Below are 11804 nucleotides of genomic sequence, written 5' to 3'. Positions count from 1 at the left end.
TTATTACGTAAGACGATTTTGGGGAGGCGGGGGGTCGAACATATCTTATTTTTTCTTACAAGGTGGTGGGAAGGGGTTTTCATAGTTCTTACGTAAGATCACAAACATACGATATTTTTTTTTAATTTTTATGACATGACGTTTAAAATAATACTTCGACACTCTACGCTATCAAACACGGTGCAGAGTTAGCTTAAACAAGCTCAAGTACCTTTGTAAAGGTACAAATAAACATTCATCTCTCTTCAATCGGTCCCTCATTGCTGAGGATCGTGACTCCGTTAGATTCCGTCAACTAGTTGTCTCCATCGGTCCCGTTCTGTAGCTTGGTGGAGTGCGTCGCTGACAGGTATTTTTAGTTCCTCCGCTATTTGGTCCGACCATCGTTTGGGACTTCTACCCCTAAGCCTTTTTCCCTCTATTTTACCGGTCACGATAAGGCGTTCCAAATTGCTGGTATCCCTGCGTGTAACATGGCCAAAGTACCGCAATATTCGTTGCAAACAGGTTGTGGATAGACGTTGAGTCTTTTCTATTTTTAATTGTTTTAGAATAGATATGTTGGTGCGGCGGGCCGTCCATGGTATTCTTAGCATACGTCGCCAGCACCACATCTCAAAAGAGTCGATTCTCTGTCTATCAGCGGCTTTGAATGTCCACGTCTCTGTGGGGCTACCGCGAATACCGAAAATCGTCAATTGCGGGCAATTCTGACAGATAAAACACGGTTTGCTACCGCGAAGACAGCCGTCATCGAGCGGCCCGTTCGAAAGACGATTATGGATCGAATAACGTTCCATAGACCTACCGCGAAACGCAATTTTCGGAGTTTTTGACAGCACGAAATTCGTAAAGAACTGTCAAAACACACGTTACCTCAAGAGCTAACGTTGTTCTTTCGTTTATCACAGTGCTGCCAGATAACTCACCTTTCAGCTTTTTATCCCGTTTTTGTGGCAGTGAATCCGCGCATTGTTTTGCAAATATTTTGAATGTCCTCGGTTTTTGAGCACTGCAGCGGGATGAATAAATAGATATTTGGGGATTATGCTCGATCAACTCGCAGTTTCAAAGCAGTGCTCGTGTTTTTTCAATTTCATGACCTGGCAATTTCATTCTGTCATAATAGGGTATCATGCCCTTCGTGTATCTTATTATTATAGTTGATTGTGTCGTGCTGCGTGAAATTGTACTGTTTGTTTGTGAACTATTACAAAGATGTTTCTGTCGCAAGAGAACCTGGCTGAAGAAATCCGGCAACAAGCCGCTTCTATAGGTGCCTAATGCGAGAAAAATTCCGCTAAGTGAAAGTTCTGGACGCGGAGTTTGTAAATACCACGCTGCATATTTCCACATCCACGACGAAATAGCTGTAGGACCCTGTTCAATAAGGTATACTTTTTAGATTATTTCGTGTCATTAATCAAATAGTCAAAACATTGAACATTCACAATAAAAGGTCTAGAGCATTGCAAGATGTATGTTTCAAGTATTCAAAGTTCTACCTTCGTGGGAAGCTATGTAGTGTCTGTCAGTATCTAATTAAAATAATATACCATTTGATAGAATGTATTTTTGTATTATACAGAAGAACAATCTTACCCAAATTGACAAAGCCCCACAATAAGCTCAAGAAGGCTTATGTTGTGATATATAATAAATACACACATAGAAAACACACACCAAATGACTCAGGAACAGATATCTGTGCTCATCACATAAATAAATAATGCCGAGATTCAAACTGAGTTGTTCGCAAAGTAGTGTACTTCTACGTTATTTTTCCATTTAAACTTTTATGGCAGGCAGATTATCAAGATGAAGTGGGCCGGGACCAAATGGATGCCTGTTTCTCAGCAAGCGGTGTCCAACTGCTAAATTACCCCGGTCTTATCAGTATGGGCTATCATTAAAGCCGGGTAAGTGAAATTTGTTTACATTATTTATAATAACCTCATATCAGATAAAATAATACTGTGAGTACCTGGCACGTACTACTTAATATACCATGAATGAATATGAATTTATAAAATATACTGATAGATATTGTTAAAAAAAAACTTGGGTTTAAAAAGAAGAATAATTGTCCAGTCAAATTGTATTTGTAATATATGGGTCTTCTTACCTGATTGAAATGTTAAAATAAATAAATACATAAAACATTTACAGTTAAGGTTGTTCTAGCCCCCACTCTATCTATACACAGTGTTCCTTATATGTAGGTAATCTTACCTACATACAATAATTACGTATCTACCCAATTCTAAAAGAAGTTTACATATATACATAATTGATGCTAAGTAGTACTTAACCAGTATTTCAGTAAATACTTAGCAGGGCTCTTCTCAAAAAAATAGTTATACATACATTGTACATTAGAAGTAATGCACATTAATCTTATATCATATTTCATAAATTAAGTACTAATAATTTCATTCTGCATTCCAGGGGTTTTCGATGCACACATGTGACCCTTCATGGGCCATAGGAATATGAAGACCGCTTCTTGTATATATTTTCCATCACGGAACAATGGTGTTCCGGACCTTTGGGAGGCGTGCGCGGAGCCGTAGGCAACACGTGAGTCCCTTTTGACACTTAATGAAATGTAAGGGGTAAACCGAGCGGATGCTGCCCTTGCCCGCGTCATGGAACACACGCAGAGGCAGCATCCGCCAGGGTGTAAGGACTATTGAGAGTTGATGGTATCTAAAATTAACTAGGCTAATGCGTGCAAGCGATGGTGATGATAAGTACTGGGCTAAGGGATATAAATGGTATAAAACGGACGACTGCCTAATAAAATGATACGCAATTTTATTTCCGGCAGATATATTATTATTATTAGTCTAATAGAAGCAGCTAAAACAGCTTGTCTATTTCTGTGCTTGTTTTGAAGGGCAATTTTATAAAAAAACCTACCTCTTACTTATACTACTGTATACTATTGTAATAATGTTTTGAAAGTTGTCTCTTTAGTGTACCTTATAAAAAAAGATTGCCTCTTTATCCTGTTAGGAGGTTGATATATTGATCAGTATATTTCATGTTTTCCATGTGTGTAAAAATAATTTTGTGGAATAATAATGTTAACCAGTTTATTCTAATCCCAAAATATTTTAATTTTAAACTGGCTCTTAGCCCAGTCGGTACGGTAGTGACCCCGTCAATGAAAGAGGAATTTTCGAGCTCGAATCCTGGTAAAGGTATTTATTTCTGTGTTTATCACAGATATATGATCCGGAGTTATGAATGTTTTATATTATTCTATCTATTGTATAATTATATCTTCATTTACTACTCACAATACAAGCTTTATTTAGCTTTCTATTGGACTAGGTCGATTTGTGTCTTAGCTTTTAGGTTTTTTACGATTTGAATATATAAGTAGAATATAAAAAAAATCACAAAACAATAAAAAAAATATAAACATATTATTAAAAAAACTAACCTAGAATGCCGCCAGCAGCGGGGCAAGGCCCAAGCTGCCGGTGGTCAAGGCCGCAGTGAGAGGAATTGACGTAGGTACTATACGCGCCGTGTCCAAGATATTTATTAATTACTAGCTTCTGCCCGCGACATCGTCTGCGTGGGATGATGACGATGATTGAAAAAAACTAACCCTTTCTCGGGGCCCAAACTATATCCATACCAAATTTAGTCCAAATCGGTTCAGGGGTTTAAGCGTCAAGAGGTAACAGACAGACACACTTTTACGCGCATTTATAATATTAGTATGAAAGTATGGATTATTAATTAATTTAATTTACTAAGCCTTACATTACTTATTTCCAGACTTTATAGAAGATGTGTATACTACTGTATACCTACTCTAAAATATTCATGATTTGAATTTGACTTCCTTTTTTTGTAACTTCGTACTAAAGTGAAACAGAAATTAACAACAACTGACGTTTGGTTTTCAGATACGGGATCATATCAATTACGTGGACAAGTCGTATGGTGGGACAACCTACGACCCCTTTATATGGAGCAACAGCGTTAGTCGAGATTACTTCGAGCAGCTGGCATGTGTGGCACCAGCGAAATAGTGTACATTAGGTATGTACATATGTGTTATAATTTATATACATATATTTGGTGTTTCTAATCACGCACTACGATACCACAGTAATATTAATCAGCATGTGTGTGTATGTGTGTGTGTGTGTGTGTGTGTGTGTTCATTTTTATTAATTCACACACACACACACACACACACAATCAATTAATCGTTTAGTTAGCGCATCATGGAAAAAATGATTTACAAAATTGTCGAATGACGCTAGATGTAAAATGTGGATGACTGAAAAAATAGGAATAAATTAGAATTGTACAATACAAGCAAAAGGGAGCTAAGCTAACTAAATTCGTACTATGGTGAAATATAAATTAACATTATGTAACGTTCGGTTTTCAGATATGGGAACAAGTCAACTACATCATTAACATGGACGCGTCGTACGGCAGGGCAACCCACGACGCCTTCATATGTAGCAATAGCATTAGTCAAGACTACTTCGAGCAGCGGGCATGTGGTACCAGCGAAATAGCGCACATTAGGTAGGTAGGTATGTTATAACTTAATAATTTATATAAATATATATTGTGTTCTTAATCATACACTAAACGATCCTACAGTAAGATCAATGAGCCTGTGTGAGTGTATGTGTGTTTGGGAGCTACGTACTACAGACAGACATAGATGCACATGTTACGTCAGGGGTTCATTAATGGTTTAACGCAGCGGTCGGCAACAGGCGGCCCGCGGGCTGCATGCGGCCTGCTAATCTTTCGCTTGCAGCCCGGCCCGCGAGCCTTGCTGGCTATTTTGTATGTAATATTGACAAACGACAATATCTGATAAATTCACAAATATTAATAAAGTGCGGCCCACTTCAACATTGTTAACAACTATGTACTTATGTGGCCCTTGGCTGCTAAAAGGTTTAGCTCATCACGGAAACTATTTACGAAATATTTCGAATGACCCTAGAGTTAGACCAAGAAAAGACTGCAATGATTCTGATAGCACACGCAGTGCAACTGTTATTTTAAACGTCAAACTTCTATGAAATTATGACGCATAAATAACACTTACCTACACTGTGCATGCTATCAATATCGTTGCAGCCTTATCTTGGTCTAACTCTAGTTGCAAAATGTGGAGGACGGAAATAATAGGAATATAATTGTGTCTTATTTTATATTATTATCCCTGACAGAACGGCAATAATTGCCGCTTATTGTATATGCATTTAGGGTGAGAGACTCTTCGTTTGTTTGTGTTAGTTACAAATAAATGTTTCCATTGCGGCCTTCAGGAAAGGTTCCGTAACACCAGCGATGGTTTTTAGGTAGATATTAACCCACTATTAATATAATGTGCTTATTATAATTTTAGAAGACTCCGGGTATCCACTGCGGGAACACGGGACACCTTATGATTTCTGCAAGCGGCGCCGCAGAAGAATCCCCGAGGCTATAACGCCATACAAAAGAAGGCGCGCTCCACTATAGAGCTAACATTTGGGATATTAAAAGGTAACTTAGTGTTATGGACACTGATTTGCAGTTCTTTATTATTTTTTATTTATTCAGGCAAACACTAAGTATAAGTTTACAGCTGCAAGATGCCAAGACACTTATACTGTTAATAATACATAGTCAGTATCATAAAATTCATAAATATGTATACACTTTTCGAACTATCTCTAACATACATATTATGTATTACTAAGTTACCTAGATATTTAAAAAAAAACTGATATTAAGTAACATAGGCAGAGTTTAAAAAAATCCTGATACTACGTTGTAGGGACGGCCACTTGTCTGCGAATATGTCTGCGTTTTGGACTGTAGCTATGAAGTTAACCATCCATTGTGTAGATTTGCATTGGTGGGTGACGAGAAAGCTGTTTCATTCGCCGACAGATCCAACAACCATCGGCATAGGTCCTACTATAGGCTTATACTTAGATACGCTTTCCACAGGGATAGCACGCGCATTGTTGGTGTGTGTCTGTTTCCCGGCGACACTTCAACGACATGTAACTATTACACGTCGAAAACTTTCAAAATGGCGAAGTCATTGTAAACTAGCGTCTAAAGAAAATAAGAATCATAAAATTAGTATTCTAAATCAGCGGTCGGCATCATTTTAGCAGCCAAGGGCCACATAGTAGTTAAAAAGTTGAAGCGGGCCGCACTTTGTTAATATGTGTTACTTTATCAAACATTGTCGTTTGTCAATATTACATACAAAATAGCCAAGGGGGCTCGCGGGTCGCAAGTGAGAGGTTCACGGGCCGCCTGTTGCCTACCGCTGTTCTAAATAATAATGAAATTCCTAGTAATGTAATGAAGATGTCAAACAGTAATATTAGTACATAGTAAGTATAGTAATAATTCTAATACCAGTTCTTATGATGTTTCAGTTACACCACCACCATGGCCACTACTGTCTGATCTGTGATCCGTGCTGTGCCTATACGCGAAGACCGTACTCCCGACGACGGCGATGAAAATAACACTGCCGGCTTTTCAAGGAGCTACATTACCAGCTGATAATGCAACTATTACCAAATGCCCCGTACCTACGTAGTATAGAAGAAGACTAAGACTTATCTACTATATAAGCAGAGGCTAGCAAACTAGTCTTATTTCCTATGAGGCCATGCTGTGGTAATTATTAAATTCACCTTAGAAAGCTAATGTAAGGCATAAGGATAATAAGGCACATGCATATATTTGAATCGCCTCCTTTACAGGAATAAATTGTGTAATTTATTGTACCTGCTAGTTAAACTAATACACGATTAGCAGCACTAAGAGTTGTATTGGCCAAGTTGACTACGGAGTAATATACCTAGCAGGTACAATAAATTACATTTGTTTCTGAGTGATTTAAAATATGTGTCTTAACCAGACACAGATTGTGCCGATTGTGTTATTAACTATGATTGCATAACTTTGTCTAGTATAGTTCTGAATATTTGACCATCGATATAAATGATGTAGATATACAAAGATAGATAGATAGAATACTTTAAAATTTAAAGATGTATAATGCGTGTGTTTATTTTTTAAGATGTATGTATTGTTCAAAATTCCATGGCAGAATTTTGTTACAAAACAATCAGTGTAGTAGTATAGTATATAACGATAAGCAAACATGTTACTCGTAAAGGAATAATTACACACGAACGAAATATATAAGACTTGTAATGTAAAAATCTAAATGTTATATTATATCTGAGTTGTGTAAACTTCGAAAACTTTTGGCTGTGGCGGCGAACAATTATTTCATGACACGGCAGGCGTGCCTTACGCCATAGAATATGATCGCACGCCTGTCGTGTCATGCGCCACACGTTGAAATCATTGATGACACGCCTGTCGTGCCAACCGCACCGAAACGGTTATAAATGTACCTATGATAAATAATTTTATAAGGTTAGGTAGGCTATTTTATTTCTTACTCTTGTATGTGCAAATAAACATAGTCAATGATTAGTCAATAATATGTAAATGACATTAGAGTGAGACCAAGATAAGTATGCAGCTATTTTTATGGCACAAACGTGCAAGTGTATTTTAAATTCCAAATTTCTATGAAATTATGTATTTAAATAACATTTGCGCGTCTGTGCTATAAAAATCGCTTAATATCTTGGTCTGACTAACTCTTTTCGAATGTAGACAATAAGCGAGGAGGAGGAAGCTTCTGCCCATTTGCCGCCTGTTTGTGCATGTGCTGCATTCAGCTAGTCCCAAATTTTATTATATTAATATTTAAAATATAATTATACAATTTTAACCCTTTACCAGGCTAACATTTCGAAAATGACAATTGAATGTCTTACTCATCAAAAATAGAACAGATGTTTGAAGTGCCATACGTGGGAAATATAACCCTTAACCCTTAGCCTGGTAAAATTGTTAAATTTTTTACACAAATTAATAAATAAAACAATGTTAATGTGAAGACAAACTTTTTATTGAAAATCTCCCAACTACGTGTTCGACCACTGCCCGACGATCCGCGAGATATAGTCGCGACGCTTCCGTGTACTGATAAAAATAGCTAAATTCAATAAAATATACTTTGCGTATAATTTTATTATTTTTTGTTTTAACAAAAATCGGACAAATCTCTATATACATTATACACTTTCAATAAAGAATATTTCAAATCAGTCTAAGCAAATAAAGTTATAAAATTAATGTTAAAAAAAGACCAAAGTTTTTTCCACCGCATCAGTTCGCGGGTGTATAAGTGGTCGTTGGCTTCGATCACCTTCATCTCCAGCACCACCTCACATTCTTGTGGCTCCTGTTGCGGTTGACCGGGTTGGAGTTGTGATTAGGCGACGGACCGGCGCGGCTGGTAGACTGGGAGTCGAGGGCAGGATAGCCCTATGAGGCGCTGCCAGACATGCTCTGGAGTCTGTGGAAATGTTAATAAAAACAAGAATTATATTTAGATATATACAAATTATTGTATTAAACCATACTCCAGTGAACGGTGTGAAATTGAAATTAAGTTTATATGTCAAATCTAATTATTCTTATTTATTATAATTTAGACATTTGTAGACCTTTAAAGCATGACGTATAGGATATATAAGTATGTAGCTAGCCTACTTGGCATCTAGGTAAGTAGGTACCCATGTACCTAGTTGGCGTTGGGCAGACACTTTTATTTCAAAGAAAGTATGAAAGTGAAAGAAAATCGTAGATTATCTCATACAGAATCAGGATAGTTTCATGAGTACGAAACGTTACTGTGATTTAAATCAGTAAAAATGCCTACCTTTGTTGGCCTCCATATCATTATAGAAATTTCCATTTTCCAGCAATAGCTGGAAGCTATAAGCTTGAACATATTCCTTGCCAGGGTGCTCACTGTAGGTCCATTGTGATTCCCACTAGTCTGGAACTAAAAAAACACATGAATTAGAGCATATTTTTCTAAAATAACCGGCTACAGGAGCCGCGGACAATCAATAGACTATTTGACCTTAAGAACTTACAAAGTAATAAAATAAATTACTTTTGAGAAAATATTAATAATAGGTAGATTGAAAATTATCCTTTAAACTGCTAAAATAATTATTTTATGTAAAAACTACAACTGTTCACTGTTTAACAAGTATCTTATTCTTATTTGTTTCATAAGTCGAGCGAGAGTAACCAAAAGTATGCAATGAAACTACATATGTAGTTTCGAAAGTCATCGGGTACTAGGAAGTAATTTATATGTTTAAAAGCAACTAAAATAATCAAAAGTAGGTACATTGTGATACATAGTTTCAAAAATTCGTCAAGTACTTCAATTATAACGGTAATTTCTTCTGCTTAGAAAGTTTTTTTTAAAGACAAGATAAAGATTTTCTTACCTTTTCAATGTAAATACAAATTTTATAATATTAAAATATGTGGTCCAACAGACAAACATCGGCGCCATCAAGACAGCCATGAGACAGTAAACAATGAATTTGACATTGACAGTCTTGACACTACTGCTTAATCTATTAAAATTATATTCGACAAACAGCAAAAAATGTTAAATTGGTATTAAAACTTATTCTACGAAGGTTTTTAGTATCATTGTATGTTATAAGTACGTAAAACTAATTATTTAAGTATATCTAACTCAGTTTTAAGTAAATTATTAATTTACCGGTTTAATGTCCCAGCGTAGGATGTGAAGTGTGATGCACACTTAACGTTAGGTTCGTTCATTCCATTCACGTCGGTCAATTCTATGGATTCGAAAGACGTAAGCCAAAACGAAAGAGTTTCCCGGTAGGCTTCAGTTGGTTCGTTCGAACTAATTTACGTGCGGATGGCGCTCTATCGTTCGATTTTCACGGTAGGGCCCCTGTACTGTATAGAGCAATGGAGAAGACAAGGGTGCGGACCAGGTGTATTTTAGTCCGGTGGCTAATATTACGGTCTCTCCAAACTTTGCTCAGTTGGGTCATTGCAGACTTTGCCATGCCAATCCGTCTCCGTATCTCAGGTTCGCTACTTCCTTTGTTGGTAATCAGTGAGCCAAGGTATTGGAACTGGGTTACGGTTTCGTAGTCACGTAGGAGATTGGTGCGTTGGATAGCTGTGAAACGGTCAATGATCATGAGCTTGGTCTTAGATTTATTAATAGCAAGTCCCATTTCCATACTGATGGTTTCCAGTTTGTGAAGCAACTCCGCCATTTCATTTTCCGATGATGCGAAAAGGGTGGTATCATCCGCGTACCTGAGGTTAGATATCTTTACTCCGCCTACCTTTATGCCACCTTCCCAGCCATCTAGAGTTTGTCGCATTATGTGCTCTCCATAAATATTAAAAAGGATGGGAGATATCACGCATCCTTGGCGAACACCCTTATGGAATTTGAAACGGCCTGATGTTAAATCTCCTACAGTCACAGTGCCGTATCCTGACTCATACAGCTTGCGGACTAGCATTACGAGGTGGTCTGGTACACCTGTCTCAGAAAGAACTTTCCACAGTTTCTCCCACTTAACGCAGTCGAAAGCCTTTTGGTAATCCACAAAACACATGAAAGTTGGGGTGTTATATTCATAACACTTTTCTATTATAAGCCGAAGGTTTAGGATTTGCTCTCTGGTGCCCCTCTCTTTCACAAAACCGGCTTGTTCTTGGGGTATTTGCCAGTCTAGGTAAGATCTTAGTCTCGCGTTGATGATGTAAAGCAGAATTTTACTGGCATGGGATATTAGTGCAATGGTTCTGTAGTTATTACAGTTCCGTACCGAGCCTTTTTTGTGACGGACTTGTTTACAGACGGACTACAACCCGACTGCAACTTGTATGGGAACTGCACGCCAATCGCAACGTCGGCGTGCAGTTCAGCAAAATGACCCAGAATCCTGGCTGTGGAACTCAGGTTTGGTGTAACAAAGGCACATTATGGTTTGGTCATCCGACTCGTCTTGATGAGCACTTAGGAGAGTAGTATCCCAGATAAAGCTGATCTTGAACCCTGGCTGTATCTAGTGGAGCTCAGGTTTGGTGCAACATAGGCACACGCTGTTTTGGTCATCCGACTCGTCTTGATGAGCACTTAGGAGATTAGTACCCAAGATAGAGCTGATGCTAAACCCTGGCTGTACCTAGTGGAACTCAGGTTTGGTGCAACATAGGCACACGCTGTTTTGGTCATCTGACACGTCTTAATGAGAACTTGGAAGAGCAGTACCCAAGATAGAGCTGATGCTGAACCCTGGCTGTACCTAGTGGAACTGTGTGTGTTTGTTTATGTGCGGAGCAGCGTGATTACCGCCAGTAGGTGTCCAGGCGGGGTAGTTTTTCGCTCAATTGTGTGGGGTGTGAAAAATAAATTCAAGGACATTGGCTCGCTGACCCAACATTATGTAGGAAAGCCAGTTGGCTTCCTTACAACAAGTACTGGGCGACCGTGTACGATGTAATAAGCACTATGAAATTGTATATTACGTGTGGATGATATTGGCAATTTGATTTTGTCGTCTGGACACGTTTTCAATGGACAAAGTAAAAGCTGTAACACTAACAGACAGGCGTACCGGACAGCAACCGGGGTCCGGTTAGTAGTTATATTTCTTTCTTGCACTCACTTATAGCTGCGTTATTACGTACCCACTCGATCGAACATGAAACAAGCCTCGGATTGGATCAAAATCGCGGTCCGGTACGTTTAGGTAGAAAACCTCCGCGAGCCCTTACAAAGCTCTGCTTTTTGCTAGTATATATACTATTTCAATGTTGTGTACTGTGTAGTCCGTGTATAGTCA

At 38.0% G+C, this 11804-nt stretch overlaps 2 long non-coding RNA genes across 3 annotated transcripts; both read left to right on the top strand.

Annotated features, from left to right (window-relative positions):
* The first annotated feature begins 1140 nt into the window (after positions 1-1140).
* Positions 1141-2524, top strand: LOC134789565 (uncharacterized). Its single transcript, XR_010144094.1, has 3 exons — positions 1141-1392; positions 1806-1919; positions 2449-2524. It is a non-coding gene; the product is annotated as an uncharacterized LOC134789565 (long non-coding RNA).
* A 1399-nt stretch (positions 2525-3923) lies between these two features.
* On the top strand, positions 3924-6576 carry LOC134789564 (uncharacterized). 2 transcript variants are annotated; one of them, XR_010144092.1, is made up of 4 exons: positions 3924-4062; positions 4421-4563; positions 5405-5544; positions 6438-6576. It is a non-coding gene; the product is annotated as an uncharacterized LOC134789564 (long non-coding RNA). The 2 variants fall into 2 exon arrangements; XR_010144093.1 differs by having other exon boundaries at positions 4421-4567.
* The last annotated feature ends 5228 nt before the right edge of the window (positions 6577-11804 follow it).

Source organism: Cydia splendana, chromosome 4 (assembly GCF_910591565.1).
Source record: "Cydia splendana chromosome 4, ilCydSple1.2, whole genome shotgun sequence".
Taxonomy (NCBI): domain Eukaryota; kingdom Metazoa; phylum Arthropoda; class Insecta; order Lepidoptera; family Tortricidae; genus Cydia; species Cydia splendana.
Note: the sequence above shows the minus strand (reverse complement) of the source record. Positions and strands in the feature narration are given on the sequence as shown.